The following is a 20,293-nucleotide window of genomic DNA, read 5'->3' as shown; positions in this document are numbered from 1 at the left end:
TCTGAGTTGCTACTTCCTCCTGGAGAATAGCTCTCAACAGGCCAAGAACAGCTCTGTCTGTCTTACTGGGGAATATTAGACTCTTCACCAAAGGAGTTAAAAAATTTGGTCCCCTGGCATTAAATTGGACAAATTTTATTTATTTTAGTTTTGCTAGGTTTAGGGTTTGGACATTTTGGTCTTCTGTTTACATAGAAAAATGATGGGGATGGAGATTATGAGTTTATGTCCTGATATATACACAGCTTGAGGGTATTAAACTAGGGGATTGTGAGCAGTTTCACACAAAAGACTAAGAAAGGGAAGTCCCTCGGGAGAAAAGAAAGTCAGACATAAAGCTGATGACTTTGGAAATTGATAAGGATTTTCTATGAACCCCCCTTTTTATATTTAGAATTAACAATTTGAATGCCTCACCCCTTGTGGTAAATTTGGTGGTTAAATAATCAGAGGAGGTGGGAATAAGAAATAGGAAAATCATTGTGGCACCAGGCCCAAGTTAATCCCCTGCCAAGATAACATCCTTTTTTACCTTTGATCCCATAACCTTCCCTGTTTCCTACACTCCTCTTCTCCTGAGAGCACTCCCTCAATCAATTCCTTTCTCAAAAACACTCTCTCTGCTTTTAGGGAACCCAATCTAAGGCATTAGTACTCTTCCCTCTGTCTTTTAATGAAAATTCATTAAAAAGCTCAGAGCCAATATTGCAGAATGAAAGGATACTCTCAATTTAAGATTTTTCCTTATATATATAAATATTTCAAGCCAAATATTTACACAGCTACTATCTTTTTGTCAACAGCTAGAGTGCTTTTCTTGCCAACAAATATTTTTATGAGGCAAGAAAGTAAAATGTTACCTGTATGCTTCTTTTGATGTTTGCCAAATTCAAGTGTTGAAAAATCATAGCCTTATCCAATGTATTCTATTTCACTGTAGAATATATATTTATCCAGTTAAATATAGGAATTCCATTAAAGATTCTTCCCAAATGTTAAGATACTCCAGAGTGCAAATAGAGACCTTCTGTCTGCATTTCCTACACCTATTTCATGTCCTCTGAAGGTATCTTTCCACGTGCCCCTAGTGACTCCATCACAGTCTGGTGAATTGTGGAACTCATGCAGTTCAAGTCACTGTTCACTCTGGTTCAACTTACTGCTACACCAAATGGCAACCAATGTTTCACTTAGCACCATCAACAGGAAGTGATTCCTCACTGGTCACATTTTCTTTCATGTTTATTAGTGAAGACCTTGCTTGCTACTCTTGAAAGAGAGATGTTGGTTACACTGAGTCACAAGTGTAGGGGAAAGAGATAAGGTCTGTCTCAGATTTTACCACATGTGAATGTGAAAGCTCTTCACCACACCTGGGTTGCACATATTACTAGGTAAGACAATGTCAGAACTGGAAGTACCAAGTACCAAACCCATTCTGGCTTATATCAATAAATTTTTTTTTTGGACCCACTGCACAGCTTGTGGAATCTTAGTTCCCTGACCAGGCATCGAAACTGGGCCCTCGGCAGTGAAAGCGCAGAGTTCTAACCACTGGATAGCCAGGGAATTCCCTTTACTAAAATTATTAATAATAATATTTTGATAAGAAAATAAATAATCTGGGCCAATTTAAAGCTCGATGGAACCAAATATCCGATCCATATAAGTGTGATATATTTAATAAAATATAACTTGTACCTCTGCTTTCAGTCTAGTTCCACTCCTATGAATTATCCATGCTGCTGCAGATGGGATATTTATAAAATCCAAATATGATCATACTACTCCCTGTAAAAAAATTCCTTCTGTTCTCCAATATGCCTCAGAATAAAGAACAAAACCCTTCCTTCTGCGTCCCCTCTCAAGTTCAACCTGGCCTCTACCTTTACTTCCCCAAACATACCAGTTCCTTATGATGTTGTTACATCTTCCTGAATTGCAATTCATCTTTCTCCCTTTCATACATTACTCACCAATATTCTATTATCCTTCCTAACTCAACTCAAGTGTCACCTCCTCCAGGACACCTTGACCTCTCCACTCCAGCAAGAATTGGTGTTTCTTCCTATGCCCCCATACAGCACTGTGCTTACCTCCATTATGGTAGCTATGAAAAGGTATTAAACTGATGGCTTAATTGTCTTTCTCTAAGCAAACAGATTGCAATATCCAGATGCAAAGGTTTAGCTCCTTGGAAAGTACCTAATACCATACTCCCTAAATATTTGACATAAACTATTGCATAAATAAAATCTGAATGTACAAAAATGGATAGAACATGGTTCCTTTTTCTAAGGAGCCGGCCATCTAGTGTGAACAGATGCTTTTCAACTTATTAAGCTATGTGCAACAATTATAAATAGATTATATCCACATAAGAATTTTTTTAGATTTTAATCCAGAACCTACCTGAGTTTTCTGGGTCTTTTCTGGATGAAGAGAGGAAAGATTTAAAGAGTATATTTGTAACAATGTTTCTTAGCCTTTTTTTGGCTGAAGTTTACATGTTGAAGTGCCAATATGTGGATCAGGTAACATCCCATTCACCCTGCCCAGAACTTCCATCTTTTCTGAGCAGACAAAGCCTTCTTAACTGTCAGTGTACTTGAAACACTTAAATGGGCATCTAGTCAAATGTCCTCATTTAACAGTTGGTTTTACATGCAAATAGACAGACTGTAGAGGGACAACAAAAGCCAAATTTTAGTGAAGGACAATGGGAAACGTGAAGGAAGATGATTTGCATGTCATGTAGGAAGCTGGCCTAATGAGGTTGTGGTGGACACAGTATGAGACTGAGCACAAACTCTCCTTCTTTGAAGTTCAGAACTCTTTCCTTATGCTTCTACCATTGCCTATCAGTGACTCTAAGCCAAGGAATTTTATCAAAATTACAGTGGCAGTGGTGGCAATGAATTTTTCAAACAATGCATACACCTTTGTGAAATAAAATTCATATTTTATGGCAAGACAAGAAAAATTTAAACAAAAAATTTCTTCTCTGCCCTTTGGCCTCTTCTCTCTCCTCTATTGTGTATTATGTATCTGCATTATGCATCGACGACCAGTCCTCTCCACTGGCGGAAATACCTGCTCAGCCATAAAGAGCAACATTCTCCTATCACCATCAAGACAACTCCTTAAAAGACAATATTCCTTCATGACCTCGTAAGGGTCACGATGACCCACCACTTTGTACTTACAGACCTGGATTGTGCAAACTGTCAATAATACATCATTTAATGTACAGCCCTCTGTCTCAGAAAACCCATATAACTGTACTTTAACTTCTAGTGAGTGGAACTGTTCTCAGATGTCTCTCAGAGGCTGTTCCCAGTTTATAATCCTCAATTTTACACAAATAAAAATTTCCATTTCTTTCTTACATTGACTGATTAATTTTTTGTGGACACTCTGGAGATACAGATACATTTAATAGGTCATTTTCCTCTTACCCATCAATTTCTCCCAGTCCAATCACCCCCACCCAACACACACAGAAACTCAAACACTGCCACAAAAATCATTTAGTGATTCAGTGATAAAGATAGGGATATGTCACATTCCTCAGATGCAAAGCTGTAGAAAAAAGATGGAGTTCCACTAGCCTATATATCCTAAGAAAGAAGAGAGAGTATGGTAGTAAAATAATGTAAAAAACAACAAAAAAGAAAGAAAACAACTTCTAATTTCTTGAGCTACTCTGCAGACAAACCATCTAAAATTAATGGAGAGTAAAAGGTAAGGCGTTTTTTGTTTATTTTCAGGTGTCTGCACCTGGACCCTGGGAGGCTGACAACATGGTTAAATTGCAAGACTAAAAGATCAGGAGTGGGCCAGCCCACTTCTTTACAAGGCCAGGGAATCTGCAGACTTAAAGCAAAGGACACCAAAGAGTGTGAGAAGATCTGCAAAACTGCAGAAGGCAAATGCAAGTACTTTAATCCATTGTCCTGCCTCATCCTCATTTCTAAAGAGCCACAATTCAAGGAAGTGAAGGGATTAAGGTTTTTAAATTGTTAGGAAGTCCATAAGTCTATTGGATTTAGGGACAGACTATTAAGGCAACTCCTACAGGAACCACAGATTGATGAGATGTAGGGGACATTTTGTATATATCCCGATAAACTTGTAATTGCATTCAGCACTGATTGAGCACCTAATCTGTGCTTTGTCACATGCCAGTTATGATATAAGAATTACTAGTTCATGAAACTATTTCTTTATCCTTTTTTCTTTTCTGGCTCTAGAGATTGTTATTGAAAAATATCTGTACTATGAATGTGACAAACATTTATTTATTATTACTGTGTGGTAAATTCCGTAAAAATAACCCAACTAGCTATGCATGTAGAAATAGAATAGGGAAGATTTCCCAAATCCCTAACATACGGTATTGGCAAAAGTTACAAATAAGTTCTTTTAATTTTTCTCTTTCATTCTTGTAGCCTGCCATCAGTTGAATGGTGATACAAGTAACTGAAACAAATAAAATGATGTATATCCAGCATGGGTAGAAGTAGAAACTAGAGATATCTGCTCAGCGGCCATGGCTCACAGGCCCAGCCGCTCTGCAGCATGTTGGATCTTCCCGGACTGAGGCACGGACCCGTGTCCCCTGCATCGGCAGGTGGACTCTCAACCACTGCACCACCAGGGAAGCCCCGAGTTAGCGTACTTAATTGTGCTTTTTAGTACATAAATACAGCACTCATTCTTTAGGTAATGTCTCCCAAGTTGCTTAAATTTTTTTTTAAACAACTGATGAAAGATGTTCAAGTAAGCACTAAAAGAAACAAGTCTCATTTGGAGTTGAGACTGCACTATTAACCACAGCTCTCACCTTCAACTCATCTCTTTTATTGCTTGCGTTTGTAATTTTTTTTAATCCTTTCTATTACCTATGATAAATCTCAGTCCATTCTCTTTTTATGACCATAGTTTTTACTTACATGCACCTACCAGTTGGAATAAAGGTATTACATAACTTATTATTACACATTTGCTGCTGATTCTGAGCTTTAAATGCTCTCGCAGCTATTAAATTTTCTCAGAATAAAGGGTCTCTCCAGCCTTTTGAACTTATATTTTAAACCGCTGGCATCTGCTCTCAGTTTTTAACACTACCCAGCTCTACACTTCGGTATCTACAGTCAGCTTCTTCTCACTTGTGGGTTTCAACCATCATAAAAGGCAAGCATATCCTTTTGTTGTTGTTGTGTTTTTCCATATAATATAAGATAAAGTTGTAATTCTTCCAGAGTGCTAGCCTGTTCACTTGGAGCTTCGTGTTTTTATTTTGGTTTAGAAAAACAATGAAATCATTAAGCCGCTTGAACTAAAGCATGCCTTTAGACAGTTAAAGCATATTACTTTATCATGATTCTCATGTAAAGTACATAGCTAGATAAACTTGCATCAGGTAGGAAATGCACCCGTGCCATCTGGAAATTTTAGTTGTTTAACTGTCGATTTCAAAAGCTCTGTATCATACAGTAACATTTTGACCCATAAGTCTAATTTTGTACATCAAAGCTCTCTTTCCATTTTGTAAAGTTTTCAAGTACGTATTTATCATCAAATTATTTGAATCTCTTTTAGTTCATTGAGAATAGGCCACATTAATTTCTTTAATATCCTAAGTATCTCTTGCCATGACTATGTGGTTCATAATACTATTATCTTCTAATAACATTTACACAGCTCATGACTAATCTTTAAAGTAATTAACTGCAATGTGAGTGAGTAAAGATTTCAAGAAAGACTCCTTTGTTGTTTGGTTATGAGAAAAAATATGAAGCCAAAAAAAAGTTATGCCAAAGTGACTTCTATATTTCATTTCATTATCACATTTTTAAGAGCCATCATGCTCATTAATGATGTTAATCTTTCATAAGCTTCTTTCATTTTCAAATCAATTGCTTGTCAACATAATTACTTTTTATAATCATAAAAACATTTACACATGCATTAAGAATCACCTGTCGTATACATTTTAAATGTGCTAATGTCTATGGGAGAATTAAAAATATCCTCATAGGAAACAAAAGATTTTAAGAGTACTAAAATGTATCAAGATTATGGGCTTCCCTGGTGGCGCAGTGGTTGAGAGTCCGCCTGCCGCTGCAGGGGACGCGGGTTCGTGCCCTGGTCCGGGAAGATCGCACATGCTGCGGAGCGGCTGGGCCCGTGAGCCATGGCCACTGAGCCTGCATGTCCCGAGCCCGTGCTCCGCAACGGGAGAGGCCACAACAGTGAGAGGCCCGCGTACCGCAAAAAAAAAAAAAAAGGACAAACCAAATCAAAAAAAGTAAACACACACACACAACTACTGTTTACTTTGACTCATGTTATGCTCCATCCACTCTGCGGAGCTCAATTTGTCTTCCAAACATGAATATGAGGAAACTGAGGCATAGAAAGTTAAGTAAACCATCAAAAATTACACAGCTACTAATTGACAGAATTTGTGAAACAAAGAACCAGACAACCTCACTTCAAAATCCAAGTCCTTAACCACTATGATATATTGCCTCTAGAAAATGACATCTGAAATATAAAAGAGTGATCTATCCAGTAATGTTTTTTAATGTTAAGAAACTACTTGACTTAAGAGGTCTCCCGGTCCCAGTTTTAGCAAATATAAAATTAAATATGTATACATATCACTGGATCTAATGCATATACTGTAAACTGTAAAGGATTTACAGAAATAGTTGTAGTTGTACTATCATTATTGAGGTTGGCACCATGGGAATGTTTCAGAATAGCTGTATTGCTATTCCTCTGCAATGGAATAATGCAATTTGACAATGGAAAAATGATGGATGCCTTCTCATTTGTTTCAGCCTCAATTTAAAAAGTAATATTTATTTATGTTGCACAAACATGGAATTCTGACCATCAGTCTATAAAATAAAGGCTAGAGTTTACAGGTGTATTGTAATTTAATTATATCTATTACTTTTAAGTGTATTTCTTTTAAGCAAGTATCAGGAGGGAAGCCATATAAATTATTTCCTTTGTGGACTCATCATCAAAAAAGATATAATAATACAAAGCCTTTTATAGTTCTACCTGGCAGAATAAACTAAGACCTCAAAACAAATAGGAGCCTTCTTAAGCCTTTTTGTTTGTTTCCTGAGCTGAGGTATAAGCAGTGAGCAAGCTCTATGTGCTAGAACAGCAGTACATAGCAGCCGGTGCTTCATGCCTTGTCTAATACATATGGATGTAGCAGCTTTTCATGAAAGGAGTAGTTCTGCCATTTGTATAAGAGAGGGAATAAGTTGTCTAATTCTAAGCTAAGGGCAGGAAGGTCAGCGAGAGAAGCATATTTTACTTCACTTTTAAGACTAGCTTGAATGGTAGCAACTGTGGCTGGAAGCTTAGGCTTCAATCCAAGCATGAAAAGAAAAATATAAAAAAATAAATAACTAAAAGCGGAACAGCAAAAACTAGGGAGAAATCAATAGACTAAATGAGATAGTGTTTGTCTTTCATTTAGTTTTGTATATTAAAGAAATTGATTTGTCATCCAAACTATAAAATCTATGAGAGCTAATTAAATACAAAACCTTCCATTACCTAAATTTTCTCTCAACAAACGATGATATTAAAATGTCAGTAACAATAACAATCTAAGAAGCCAACAGAAATGGAATCAATGACTCACATGTTAGAGTGGAACATATCAGAGTACTTTAGATGGTCAGAATTTCTTCTATTATTGAGGGATTTTATCTCATATCTATTATACATTATTATAAAAACAACTCAGAAGGAAAAACACTGCTAGAAATTTATTTCAAGAAATTGGTGCTTGGGCTTCCCTGGTGGCACCGTGTTTGAGAGTCTGCCTGCCGATGCAGGGGACATGGGTTCGTGTCCCGGTACGGGAAGATCCCACATGCCGTGGAGCGGCTGGGCCGGTGAGCCATGGCCGCTGAGCCTGTGTGTCCGGAGCCTGTGCTCCGCAACGGGAGAGGCCGCAACAGTGAGAGGCCCGCGTACCGCAAAAAAAAAAAAAAAAAAAGAAATTGGTGCTTAGCATAAAATTTCTATATTAGTTAAAAGGAGTTTTAAAATTAAAAAATGATAAACTTCTTTGAGTAACAATTGCCATAGTTTTGTCAAAATGTATGTATTAGTTTGTATCATAAGGTATAATAGTAAATTTGATGTAGATATCTCTAATTTTTAGAGCACTGTATTAGACCCTTGGGAAAGTTTTATTCTTCAATATATATTATGAAATCAATGTTATGTATTTCACACAATAGCTATTTATAATGATTTTTAATTAAGTGGTTTTTTAAATTCAATTCAATGCTTAAATAATAGCATACTAAAATGTTTAAGAATAAATATTCAGATGTACATATTATAATGTGCATATTATTTTTAATATATAAGGTATGATAGCAGACTAAATCTCAGGAGTTCAGTTGCATACAAAAAGACATTAGAGTTTAGAAAGTGTAATAAATAGTTGAATAAAAAACTAGACTATGATAGAATATCAATTGTGTAATTATTATGGCAAAACATATAGGGGATCACCAAAACCAAAACAAACCAAACAAAACCATGGATTATTCCTGGGAAGTTAAATGAAGCTTCTCAGAAGGAGTGCTATTTAAATTAAGCCTTGAGGAATAAATGGCTTAATCAGACCTGTGTGTGAGTAAGATAACTCTGACAGCAATGTAAAGAATGACAGAGATCTAGAGAAGCGAGAGAGGAATATTTGTTTTCAACATTTTAAAATAAATTTGAATTTATTAATAATTATAAAATTTATTTTTAAACATTTAAATTAATAAAATTTCATTGAAGATGTACATCAGCTAGATTTAGTTTTTAACTTATTACCACATTTGCTGTATGTACATAAAACAACAATTCAGCATGCATCTACAGAAATTAGAAGTATTTTCTAAATGAACATTACCATTGAGCAAAAAAAAAAAAAACACACACAAAAACTTGAAATTCCCTAGAACAGTTAACATTCAATCCATATTGAAATTTCATAATTGTCTCAAAAATGCCTTCTTCAGCTTTTTTCAGTGTGCACACGTTGTATACTGACATCTCTTTAGCCTCCTTTAATATTGAAACAGATCACCCTCTTACATCTTCCTCATGGTATTTACTTTAAGAGACAAGTGCTGTTGTCTTGTAGAATGTCACATAGTCTGGATTTGTCTGACTGTGTCCTTGAGGTGTTATTAAACTGATCTTCACCTCTTGTATTTCCAAAAAAAAAAAAAAGGCAGGTTTAAAGAACTGATTATAGTCACGTGAAATTTTATTTGGTGTAGACTCTTTGGCAAGTGATGTGACACTAGGAAACTCATTAAGTCAGGTGGCCCCTCCATTAGCAATGCTCTACTATTACTTGTTTGGTGCTATGGTTTATTTTCACTTCTCTGTAATATTATTTTGTTTTTATCTTTTCTCTTTTCGAAGGAGAGCTTTGCGTCCACAACTATGCTATAATGAGCATATAGCATATATGTATGTATATGTTTATCTAGGATATAAATCTAAAAGGGGATCTCTAAGTCATAAATTCTGTTCATGTTTCATATTAAGAATAATGAAAGGTTATTTTCCAAGGTAGATGTACCAGTTTACATTCTTATGTTATACTCTCATCCCTTTAATCTTCATTTATATTTACTATTTTCAGATTTTGTCAACTGCTTAATATTAAATAAGATGCCTTTCTAGTTTTATATTTCACTGATACTATAGATAAAGGAGTAGAGCACAAAGGAATTTTGGGGATGACAGCTATGGTAATCATCTTAATTATGGTGAATATATCAAATTGTATGCTTTACATCTATATACATAGTATGTCAGTTATACCTCAATAAAACATAAAAGTCTTTTGCGTTCATAAAGTAAGCCACTTTTTCACAATGTACTATTTAATATGGTTTCTTATTTTTGCTTTGTTTTATTTTAGTGTATTTACTTCTATATTCATTCATAAATGAGATTGATTTCTATTTTGTTTTTACGCCTTGTCCAAAAACATAACCAAGACCACAACTTGTCTGCAGGTAGTTTATTTGGGAAGAGTTCAAAAACATGAGAGAGCAAAGAACATGAGAAAGAGAAAGCCAAAAACAAATACAGATGGAATCACTAAGCTGGTTGGTTACCACAGTGTGTTAACTGTGGCCCTGTCTTGCTAAGGACTTGCTGAATCAGTTATGAGAATTATCTATTTATTTATTTTCTTAGTTTTACTTTTCCTGATATGAACATGTTTAATTTATTATTATTTGCAAAAGAACAATTTCCCCATGATTTGTGAAATAGAATATACATATCTGTACCCAAACCACAAAAAAAGAGGTGGAGGGAGAGAAAAGCAGGGAGCAAAAGAGCAGGTGAGGCACGCAGTGAGAACTTGACAGACAGACTGCTTGCAGCATGTAAAGGACTGGTCCATGGCACATAAAGCTGAAATCAGAGGTAGACCGAGGGGATATGGCATGGAGCACGAGTAATACTGTGATTGTAAAATAGGACTACATCTTTTACTCTCCTCCCAATAAGAGGTGAGTTCTATACACTAGTTACTTAAACTTTCAGCCTTTGCTTTGTTCTTGGAGCCCTCAGCCACTATATTAAAAGTTCAAACATTTAGTGGTCACCATGCTGTGAGGAAGCTCAAGTTACACAGAGAGGCCACAGGTAGGTAAACATTCCTAGCTGATCCTGATCTATAAGTCATCTCAGCCTAGATGAGATGCAAATGAGTATCAAGATAATTCTTGCCTTCTGTTGCACTCCTCACCTGCAGGTATTTTAAGAGAATGTTTCATAGAAATAGCTGATGCTTTCCAGATGGTCCAGATGTTTCTAAGCTGGGTCACCATATACTGCTACCAGAGGAGTGCAAATAGAGATAGGAAATAGAGATAACTATCCAGATGTGCCCTATCAGAATGCCTGCCCCACACAATGAAATGGTTGTTGTTTTATGCCACTTACTTTGGGATAATTTTTATGCTAAAAACTGAAATAAATAATACCTGTCATAGCCATTAAATTTACTTCCTTGTATAGTTCTTATTTGTAGGTAGTAATTAGGTCATATAATGGGTCATATAATGAGTTAGAAGAGTGTTTCTCCATTTATTTTCTCTGTTAGAGTTTCAGGCTTGAACTCTCTGTTCTTAACTCACTTAATTTATTCATTATTTATTACGTTTGGTCTAAATCATCTTGTCATTTATCTATATGTTTTCCTGCCTATTGTTTCAGTTACATTTCCCTGTATTATGAAATTTCATCTTTCAAGGTCTTAACCTTCTGAGATTCAAGAAAAAAGAACAAAAGACTCATAATAACAGTCAGCATCCTTCTGCTTTTTGAAGTGTTTTATGCATGTCTTGAACATGTCTAATCATAGGGGACATTTTTCGAGACTTGGCTTTCTTTAGTTTTTTTTTTTTTTCTTCCCTTTGGACAGACATTCAGTATTGACTCAATTATGTGTAGCATATTTATGAACTAACATCCTTGCTTATATAATTTCCCATCAAGTAACCCCTAGCTATTGGCTACTTTTGAAATATGTTTTGGTTTTACATTTTAAGTGGCAGCAAATTTCAAATACGCATATCAAAACTATTGCTTTTTAAAAATTAACCAGGCTTCAGCCTATTCTCACAGGTCAGAAATGTTAATGAAGAAAAATAACTTTTTTGCTAGGTGTTTCCATATGTATTGTTCATTTCATTTACACAACCACACTTCTTGCTATTTGTTATTATAACCACACTTTGGAGATGAAGATCATGAATTTCATAAGGATTACGTTATTGCGTTGGGTCAATATGGCTAATAAGTTCCACACTTGAAATTTGAACCTAAAATCTCTGATTCCCATGACATATATAAAACACTTAGCCCAGTTCCTGCTGTATACAAAGCAGTCAAGAAATGTTAACTATCAGTTATAATGTTTTTATTCAAGACAATAATTATTATGCATATTTTAGATAGTGTCAGCATTTCTAATTTTTCTAGAAGTCATCTGACAAGATATAGGTTATGCAGTCAAATGGTATTTCCATGTTAATTTACTTTTTTAGAAATTTCAACCAATTTAGAGTCTCACAGGCAATATAGATACGTGTGTCTTTTATACTTTTTACATTGTGTAATTTAATGTTTTATGAAATGAGTAGATGTATTACAAGTTTATTTTAGTTAAAACCAAAACTTTATATCAGAAATGCTCTACATTTTCATTTTATTGATGTGCAACATCCAGAGCCTAACTTCTTTTTTTTAATTGTTTTGTTTCAGACTGTGTAGAGGGAAAGAAAATTTGAAGATTTTGTTATCACTGCGACATTGATTATTCTCACTGATCGCACTTAAAAAATTTTTTTTCTATCTGGAGAACATGTTTCTTCTTTTTATGTATAATTACACATAAATCTGTTTTAAAACTTTCATTATTGCTTTCATTCAGAAATAAGGATCTTCTTATATTTAAGTTTATAACTGTAAATCACGTTTATTTTCCTAGTTATGAGAAACTGTTTTGTTATGATTTTAACATTAGCAGGAAAACTTAGCAAGCCAGTATACAAGGATAAATTAAGTGCTTACACTAATGAGAGGAAATATAGTTTGGAGTAATCTATCATTTTTTGTGTATGGGGAAGAGAACAAGCAAGGAATGTTAGGATAGAAAAAAAACCCAAAAATTATTTGGATAAGCAAACAGAACATTGAGGATGTCTGAAAAAGGGCAGATGAGAGACACTGCCTTTAACCCAACTCTCTCAGATACTTGCAGAGAGGAGTAAAATCCTCTAAGGGGCAAAGTCTATTATTCTGGGCATTGGTTAACAGCAAAGGGAGCAACGGACTGTATCAAAAAGAGGAGAAATAGGACAAGATTGTGGTGTTGAGGAGAATCTTCCAAAGGGACATTTAAAATAAACTTATGATCCAACTTTTAGCTCTTTCACTCAACGCTAAAGTTAGCCTTTGAAAAGTATGAGAGTTTCACTTACATATTATATTTCAGTTCTATCATCTTTAAAAATGGTATCTTAAACTAAATTTTATTTTCCTATCTCATATGCCCTATCAAAGCTCTTTATTGTATTGGGAATATTTACACTATACAACCCTGGTTTCCATTATTTTTCTCTTATTCTCTGAGTGTTTTTTTTTAACAGTGGTGTCCGTCATGAGATGACCTTCCAGTGTCTCTTGAAAATTAATTTTATGAAAAGACTTTAGATATTTCAGATGTATTTATCCAGTAATTATATACATAATGAATTCTGTTAAAATATGTGATATATTTCTTCTTTTTTCCAATTTATTTTGTGTCTCTTTGATATAGAATATAGTCTTGATGAGGGCCTGGAATTGTGTTGTCTAACACTGTATCATCAGTATCATGAAAAAGCATCTGACACATGATAGCATTCCTAATAAATATTTGAGAACTTAATAGCATATGCAATTTTACAAACTAACTGTTCACTTATTTTAACACAAGTGACTTTTTAATCTTATGCAAAACTTAGTATTCTTAATAACTGTATACCACTGCATTATGTGGATTTATCTCACACACACACACACACACTCTAAATACAAAGAGAAATTTATCAGTGTATCAATGAATGATACATAAGTTTTTATATGACTTGTTTTTTCTACTTTACTCCAGCTTTACTTATATCTTAATTTTATGTTCCAGGAAAAACAACTGCTTGGATTTTTTCACATTCAGATTTATGTTTTAATGTTGCTATTCATGTTAGATCCTCTGCCTGGAATGATTTTCTTTTCTGCCATTGTTAGGGCGATTAAATATTAAATATTGAAATGTTTAAGAACAACAGTTTTAAATCCAAATTGATTTGGCTGGAACAAGTATGGCCCCACTAAATATCTCATAAACAGTCCTTTCTAGTTAGTAGACATTTAGGCTTTCCTTTCCCCATTACAAGAAATCCCTTCAAGCTCCTAAAGGGGATGGGAGGAGACAGAAGTGGCAAAAATTACTCTTGCAGTATGCTAAGATTTTTCTCTTCAAAAGCCCAGGCCAGTCTTGCCCTCAGACTAACCCCTCTAGTGGACAAGCACAGAGCAGCAAGAAACTACCTCCATGGATGTCTGCATTCTCCCTGTAATCCATCATTCTTACAGTAGGAGGTATGAGTCACCCTGTTTGTGTTTATATTTATATTTCTTTTTAGCATTGGAAAACAACACATAGACATTTATCTGAAGGTTCAGTTTTTCCCAGTGTGAGTCAAGGGAACAAACTTTTTTTAGTGAAGTGAGAATCAGTCTGGAAATACAAATCTATCTCCAACTCAAAAAACAAATACAAAATTTGTATTCAGAATTGAGCAAAATCATAAAGAGAAAAAAAAAGCAGGGCACAGACTAGGGTCACTACGGTCAAATCATTTTGTGAGCAGGTAATAATAGAAAACTTATTTTTGTTTTAATGTTTCACACATATGAAAAAGATGGATTAGATTACATCACAGAGTGTTCCGTTGTTGAAAATACTTCACTGTGACACCTGGGTAATTCCTATCCATCTTTTAAGACATAACCCCTGACTAGGTTGAACTAGGTGATACTAGGTTAAAAGAAAGGCCCCAGTGCATTCACTTTAGTATTCACATGTCTATTACATCATAGATACTAAGTTTAAAAAATTGTTAGTACTTTATATTTCTAGTATGTAAAAATGCAGGCTATGTGTCTAATATCAGTTGAAAATCCAGAGAGTAGAATCACCATTGGAAAGAATACCTTCCCTCACCCTTGACAATGTCTCATGAATGGCAATGTCTTGGATAAACAGGACCTTCTTCTAAGGTAGTGTTTCTCAACTTGTGGGGCCTGGACCAGCCACATCAATAGCACAAAGAACTTGGTAGGAATGTAAATTCTCAGGGTTCTCAAAGAACTACTGAAATAGAAGCCTCAGGGTAGGCCAAATCTGTATTTTTAACATGGCCTCCAAGTGATCTGACTCTCACTAGAGTTTGACAAATAGTGTTCTGGGGCAGTGGCTCATTGTGTAGAGATATTGAAGCCAATTGTGATGTTTTTGAAAATTGTGTATGTGCCCCATCTTCTCCGAAGAGGAAATTCTCATATGCTCCCCTGTAGGTTTTATAGGTCACAGTAACAACTAATAATAATGTCCTGTCCTGTCATAGCATGGGTTTCTCTGATAACTGACATCATGTATGTCTATCACATTTAGTTCTTCTCTGATCAATAATACAACTTGTGCATTTTATTCACATCTTTACACTCCAATACAGTTGGCCTTTAGTAGACAAACATAATGTAAAGAACATTCTATAAAATGAAACAATATCAAATAAGTTTAAAATCAAGATTTGATCTAAATATAAATATTTTTATAATATACCTGATAGCAGGTCTAATTTTTAAAAGACTGAAGAATATAGTTTGTATGTATGCACAAACAAAAGAAAAATAATATTGATATCAGTCATTACTTGATATAATACATTGTTTCATCTACTTTATATAGTTGTCTGAAAGGCATTAAAAACTACTTTCCTCAAAGACACAAATTTCCTACTTAGCCTTTAAATAGTGGTTTCACCACGAAGAAGCTTTTCTGTTGATGGTGATATGATAATATATTTATATTTCAAAATGTGTGCTTAAAGTGAAAAAGAATATCCAGGTGACTTATTGTATCACAAAATTGTAAATGTCATCTATTATGTTTAAGTTAAGCCAATATGTATTAATTTCTATACTTTTACCTTATTAACAAGGATTTTTAAGTAACCTGGAAATGTAGATAAGACAGAGGTCAGAGACAAATTTAATTTATTGGCAGCATTCCAAATGAAGCAACAACACGTATATCTTCATATTGCTTTACCAACTATATAAAAACTAACGTAAAATATTGCTGTTGCTGACTAATATTTTCTTGTTCAAAAAGAAGTAAGTTTGCTTCACAATTTTAGACGTTTTTACCTTTTAACATATTTTGACAGACTATATTACTATCATTTGAATTAATAATGGTATTGCTTTTAATTTTTGTAGATTGAAAGCAGGCAGTAGAGACAAGTTACAGAGACATTACTGTACTAGAATCAGCATCTACTCTAGGTTAATCTGGGATGTTTACACATATTTCATTTTATTCTTCTTTTTTCTCTATATGTTTTCAACATTCAATCCCTATATGAAATTAATTTTGAGGCAATGTCTGTGTATAAAACTCATTAATACATTTCTTTATTCCTCTAAAGATTTCTTTACTTTTAAATAAAATCTATATTCTTTACAATCTTTCTAAAAACATATACTAGAGAGTACTGAAGTCATATTTAATACCACATGAATTTCTTTTAAGCCTGAAAATGCACTTTTACTTTTTCACATAAAAGACAGAAAATTTAACAAGGAAGAGTGTCAATGCCATAGTAAACCATAATATTTTAGTCTAAAGAGTATGCATTCTTTATTTATCTCACCTATGATCAAGGTTGTATCACAGTAAAATTTTAATTAGACCTGCAATAATTTGCCTATTTTAAAATAAGCATAAAGATCAAATTCCTCATATGAAAACAATTGTTAACTTGCACATCATTTCCCTTGTTAATTATATCTTGCTTCACATTTCGAATGAAATTCTCCAAACTTGCATTATTTTAACTACAAATTAATAATAAAGCTCATGGCAAGATGGTTAGTACTCCTAAAACAATGGAATTTAGTTAATATGCTTCTTGTCTTTGGGTGAATTCAACATAAACTAATATTTAGAGGGTCCTGACTATTTTATAATTTCACATTTAATGCCCAATTTGATCCACTTATGATATTTTAATAGACAAACTAGATATGTAAATATACATCAGGCAGCCTATTAAAATATTACTGTATGTACTTCTAGGCTTTTACAATTTAAAATGCTTTCCTGTTTGTATCCTATGTGCTTAAAGTAGTGATTTATGCAGAAGGCATATAATTACGTTTTCTTTATCTGTAAACTATGTATCATATCTAAGGAAGTTGTTTTGTAGAATTTAAGTACATTGACTAAGTTAATACGGCTAAAATTTGCATAGTTCAGAGGCAAACACATTTCACTCCAAATGTATGGCTCGTTTCCTATAGGGCATTATGTCTCTGTGCCTCCACTTAGCACTTTTACTGGTCACTAGAAAGAGTCCAAGTCTTAATAAAGCCCAGGAGAAGGATTTCCTAGAAGTTAAAGCACAGGAAAAAAAAGAGACCAGTTTGGGTGTGTATGTATGTAGTAGCATACAACATTTAGGCAGTTTTAGGTGGATATATTCAAGATAGGTCACTCCCAAAGAAATATTCTTAAAATGACAGAAATATACCACTACTGCTAAGGTGAAAAATCATTTGGTTTTCAATTTTAGAACATTTGGATGAGGAAAGAAAACAGACTTATTGAATCACTATTGTTTGATACTCAACTTTTCAAGATGCCCAAGAAAATAAAAGTTAGTGAAACTGATATTGACATGTCTATTATAAAGCAACGGACAAATATTGTGGCTGACAGGAAAAGGCTTGATACTAAAACTACGGAATGGATTTTTCCATTGTATACTTTTGAGGTGGGTCAGAATGTAAAACAAGGTTTTGGGGATTTTTAATACTTTGAAGCAGCATGAATCTAGGGTTAAATTGGTGGAAGAGATTAAAATTGTGTTGACATGTTTTTAATTGAATATACTTCCTATAATCCTATAGTTCAAAAAGTTATTGATGAGCAGCCGCTTACATAAAGATCAACAATCTGATGGAAGTTAATACAAGGAAATTTACATGGCGAAAAGAGTAGGCAACACATATATGGATCAGTTTCTTTAAAAAAGGCAAATGACCCTAAACCACCTTATAATATAACTTCAAGCATAGATCTCAAGATATACTCAAAGGATTGCTGTTTTAATTCATGATCCTGAATAATGTATTACCAGTCTATAACCTTGGATCATCATTTCTAACATTTAAACAGCTCTGAAAATGCTACTCATCTTTCAATGGAGAAATATGATGTGGTGGATTACACAGTGCCAATGTTCACTGGGACTTTCACATACACGTTTTCTATATAGTAAGTTCATCAGAGCTCAATTCTGTTTGCTTTATATAATAATAATAATAGTAGTAACAGTAATAATGCAATTATTATTCTTCATGTGCTATTTGCTTTGCAACTCCAGCCACATATATTCTCATATATGGGAATTATCTTCTCCCTTTCCCCTTCCTTTTTCTCTCACACTCTCCCCCCAACCCTTTTTTTTTGGCTTTGAGGTGCTAAAAGTTCTGAACTGCTATTTTCCTTTGAGCTTTCTCTAGTGTGAAATATTTTTAAATTTGTTATAAACGTATAATATTTAATAAAAATTGTGTATATATTTTAAATTCAATAAATCATTAAACAGAAGTTTGACATTAATTATGCGTCTATCATCTTGCATTTGTGTCTTGATTTCCCATTTAAAAAGTGAATTCATGGGCTTCCCTGGTGGCGCAGTGGTTGAGAGTCCGCCTGCCGATGCAGGGGACACAGGTTCGTGCCCCGGTCCGGGGAGATCCCACATGCCACGGAGTGGCTAGGCCCGTGAGCCATGGCCGCTGAGCCTGCGCGTCCGGAGCCTGTGCTCCGAAACGGGAGAGGCCACAACAGTGAGAGCCCCGTGTACCGCAAAAAAAAAAAAAAAGTGAATTCATATAACTCATCTCATTCTGTCTTTGCACAGTCTAGTTAGTTTGATTAGTTTTTCCATTTTGCTTATACACATTCTGTACTAGGAGCATAGATTGCCTTATTTATTGTCCTCACCAGGAATATTAGTTCCTCTGCTGCATAAGTGGATGCCTAGTGAGTATATCTAGTAACTCAGAAGACAAATAGGCTGTAAGCACAGAGCAACTGTGTTTCATTCCCAAAGTACCTGTTAGAGTAAAACAATCATTCAGTGTTGCTTATGAAAAAAAGGCATTTCATTTCATAGTCATTTTCATCTCTGAACATATTCAATAATTAAAATGGTGAAATGTAATAACAAGAGAAAAATAATCTATTTAACTTTAAAATTAAGGACCATAAATCAAAAAAATTCTACTTTGCATACAGAATTTTTAAAAGTGACATTTTAATTTTCCACATAAGTCATTTCTAATTAAATGGTGTCATCATAATAAAAAAAGATTATTAAAAGTTAATTTTGAAAGCCTGATATTACCATAAATACTAAGAATATTTGCATTTGTTCTTAGACTGTAATAATGTGACACTAAACTATAATAAGGCTCCTTGTAAAAGTTTTGTCAATATGTTTTGAGTGTCTACTATGTGCAAATCACAGTATTAAAAGCTTTAGGGTCTCGAAAAAACACAAATCCTCAAGGAGCTTAATTACTTTTTGGTAAAAGAAATGATAAAAAAGAGGGACAAAGAAAAATTCTGAGAAGTAAATACTTGCCAAATATGTGGTAAATACTATACCCATCAAAAGCAACTTATTACGAATTGTGTAGGATGACATAGAACACAAATCTGGAAATCTTGGGCATAGAGTTTTAGAAGGCACAGATTTTAGAGACTGAGCCAATAGAATGACGCTGGAGGAGAAAACTGATCAGAAGCAGTAAGAGCTAAAAGGGACAGTTGATCAACAACTTCAAATACTCTGGAGACACAAGTGAAATAGGAGCAGAGAAGTGCCTTGTCAGCAAAGGAATGCCATGGTCTTTGGTGATTTTAATTTCAGTTATTGTAGCTTCAAGTTCTAAAATATATATTTGATACTTCTTTTATAGTTTCCAGTCCTCTGGTGAAATTTTTAACAATGTTCTTTATTCTTTTGATCATATTAACCATACTTATTCTAAAGTCTGCATAATGACGACTGCATTATCTAGATTACTTATACATCTATTCTTATTGTCTGTTGTTCTTCATAGTCTTTTCTGTTTTTACATCTTTATTGGAGTATAATTGCTTTACAATATTGTGTTAGTTTCTGATGTATAACAAAGTGTATCAGCTATACATATACATATATCCCATATCCCCTCTCTCTTGTGTCTCCCTCCCAAGCTGCCTATCTCACCCCTCTAGGGGGTCACCAAGCACAGAGCTGATCTTCCTGTGCTATGCAGCTGCTTCCCACTAGCTATCTATTTTACATTTTGTAGTATATATAAGTCCATG

Source organism: Phocoena sinus, chromosome 12 (genome assembly GCF_008692025.1).
Source record: "Phocoena sinus isolate mPhoSin1 chromosome 12, mPhoSin1.pri, whole genome shotgun sequence".
Taxonomy (NCBI): domain Eukaryota; kingdom Metazoa; phylum Chordata; class Mammalia; order Artiodactyla; family Phocoenidae; genus Phocoena; species Phocoena sinus.
The sequence above is the reverse complement of the archived record's forward strand: the minus strand, read 5'-3'. Positions refer to the sequence as shown.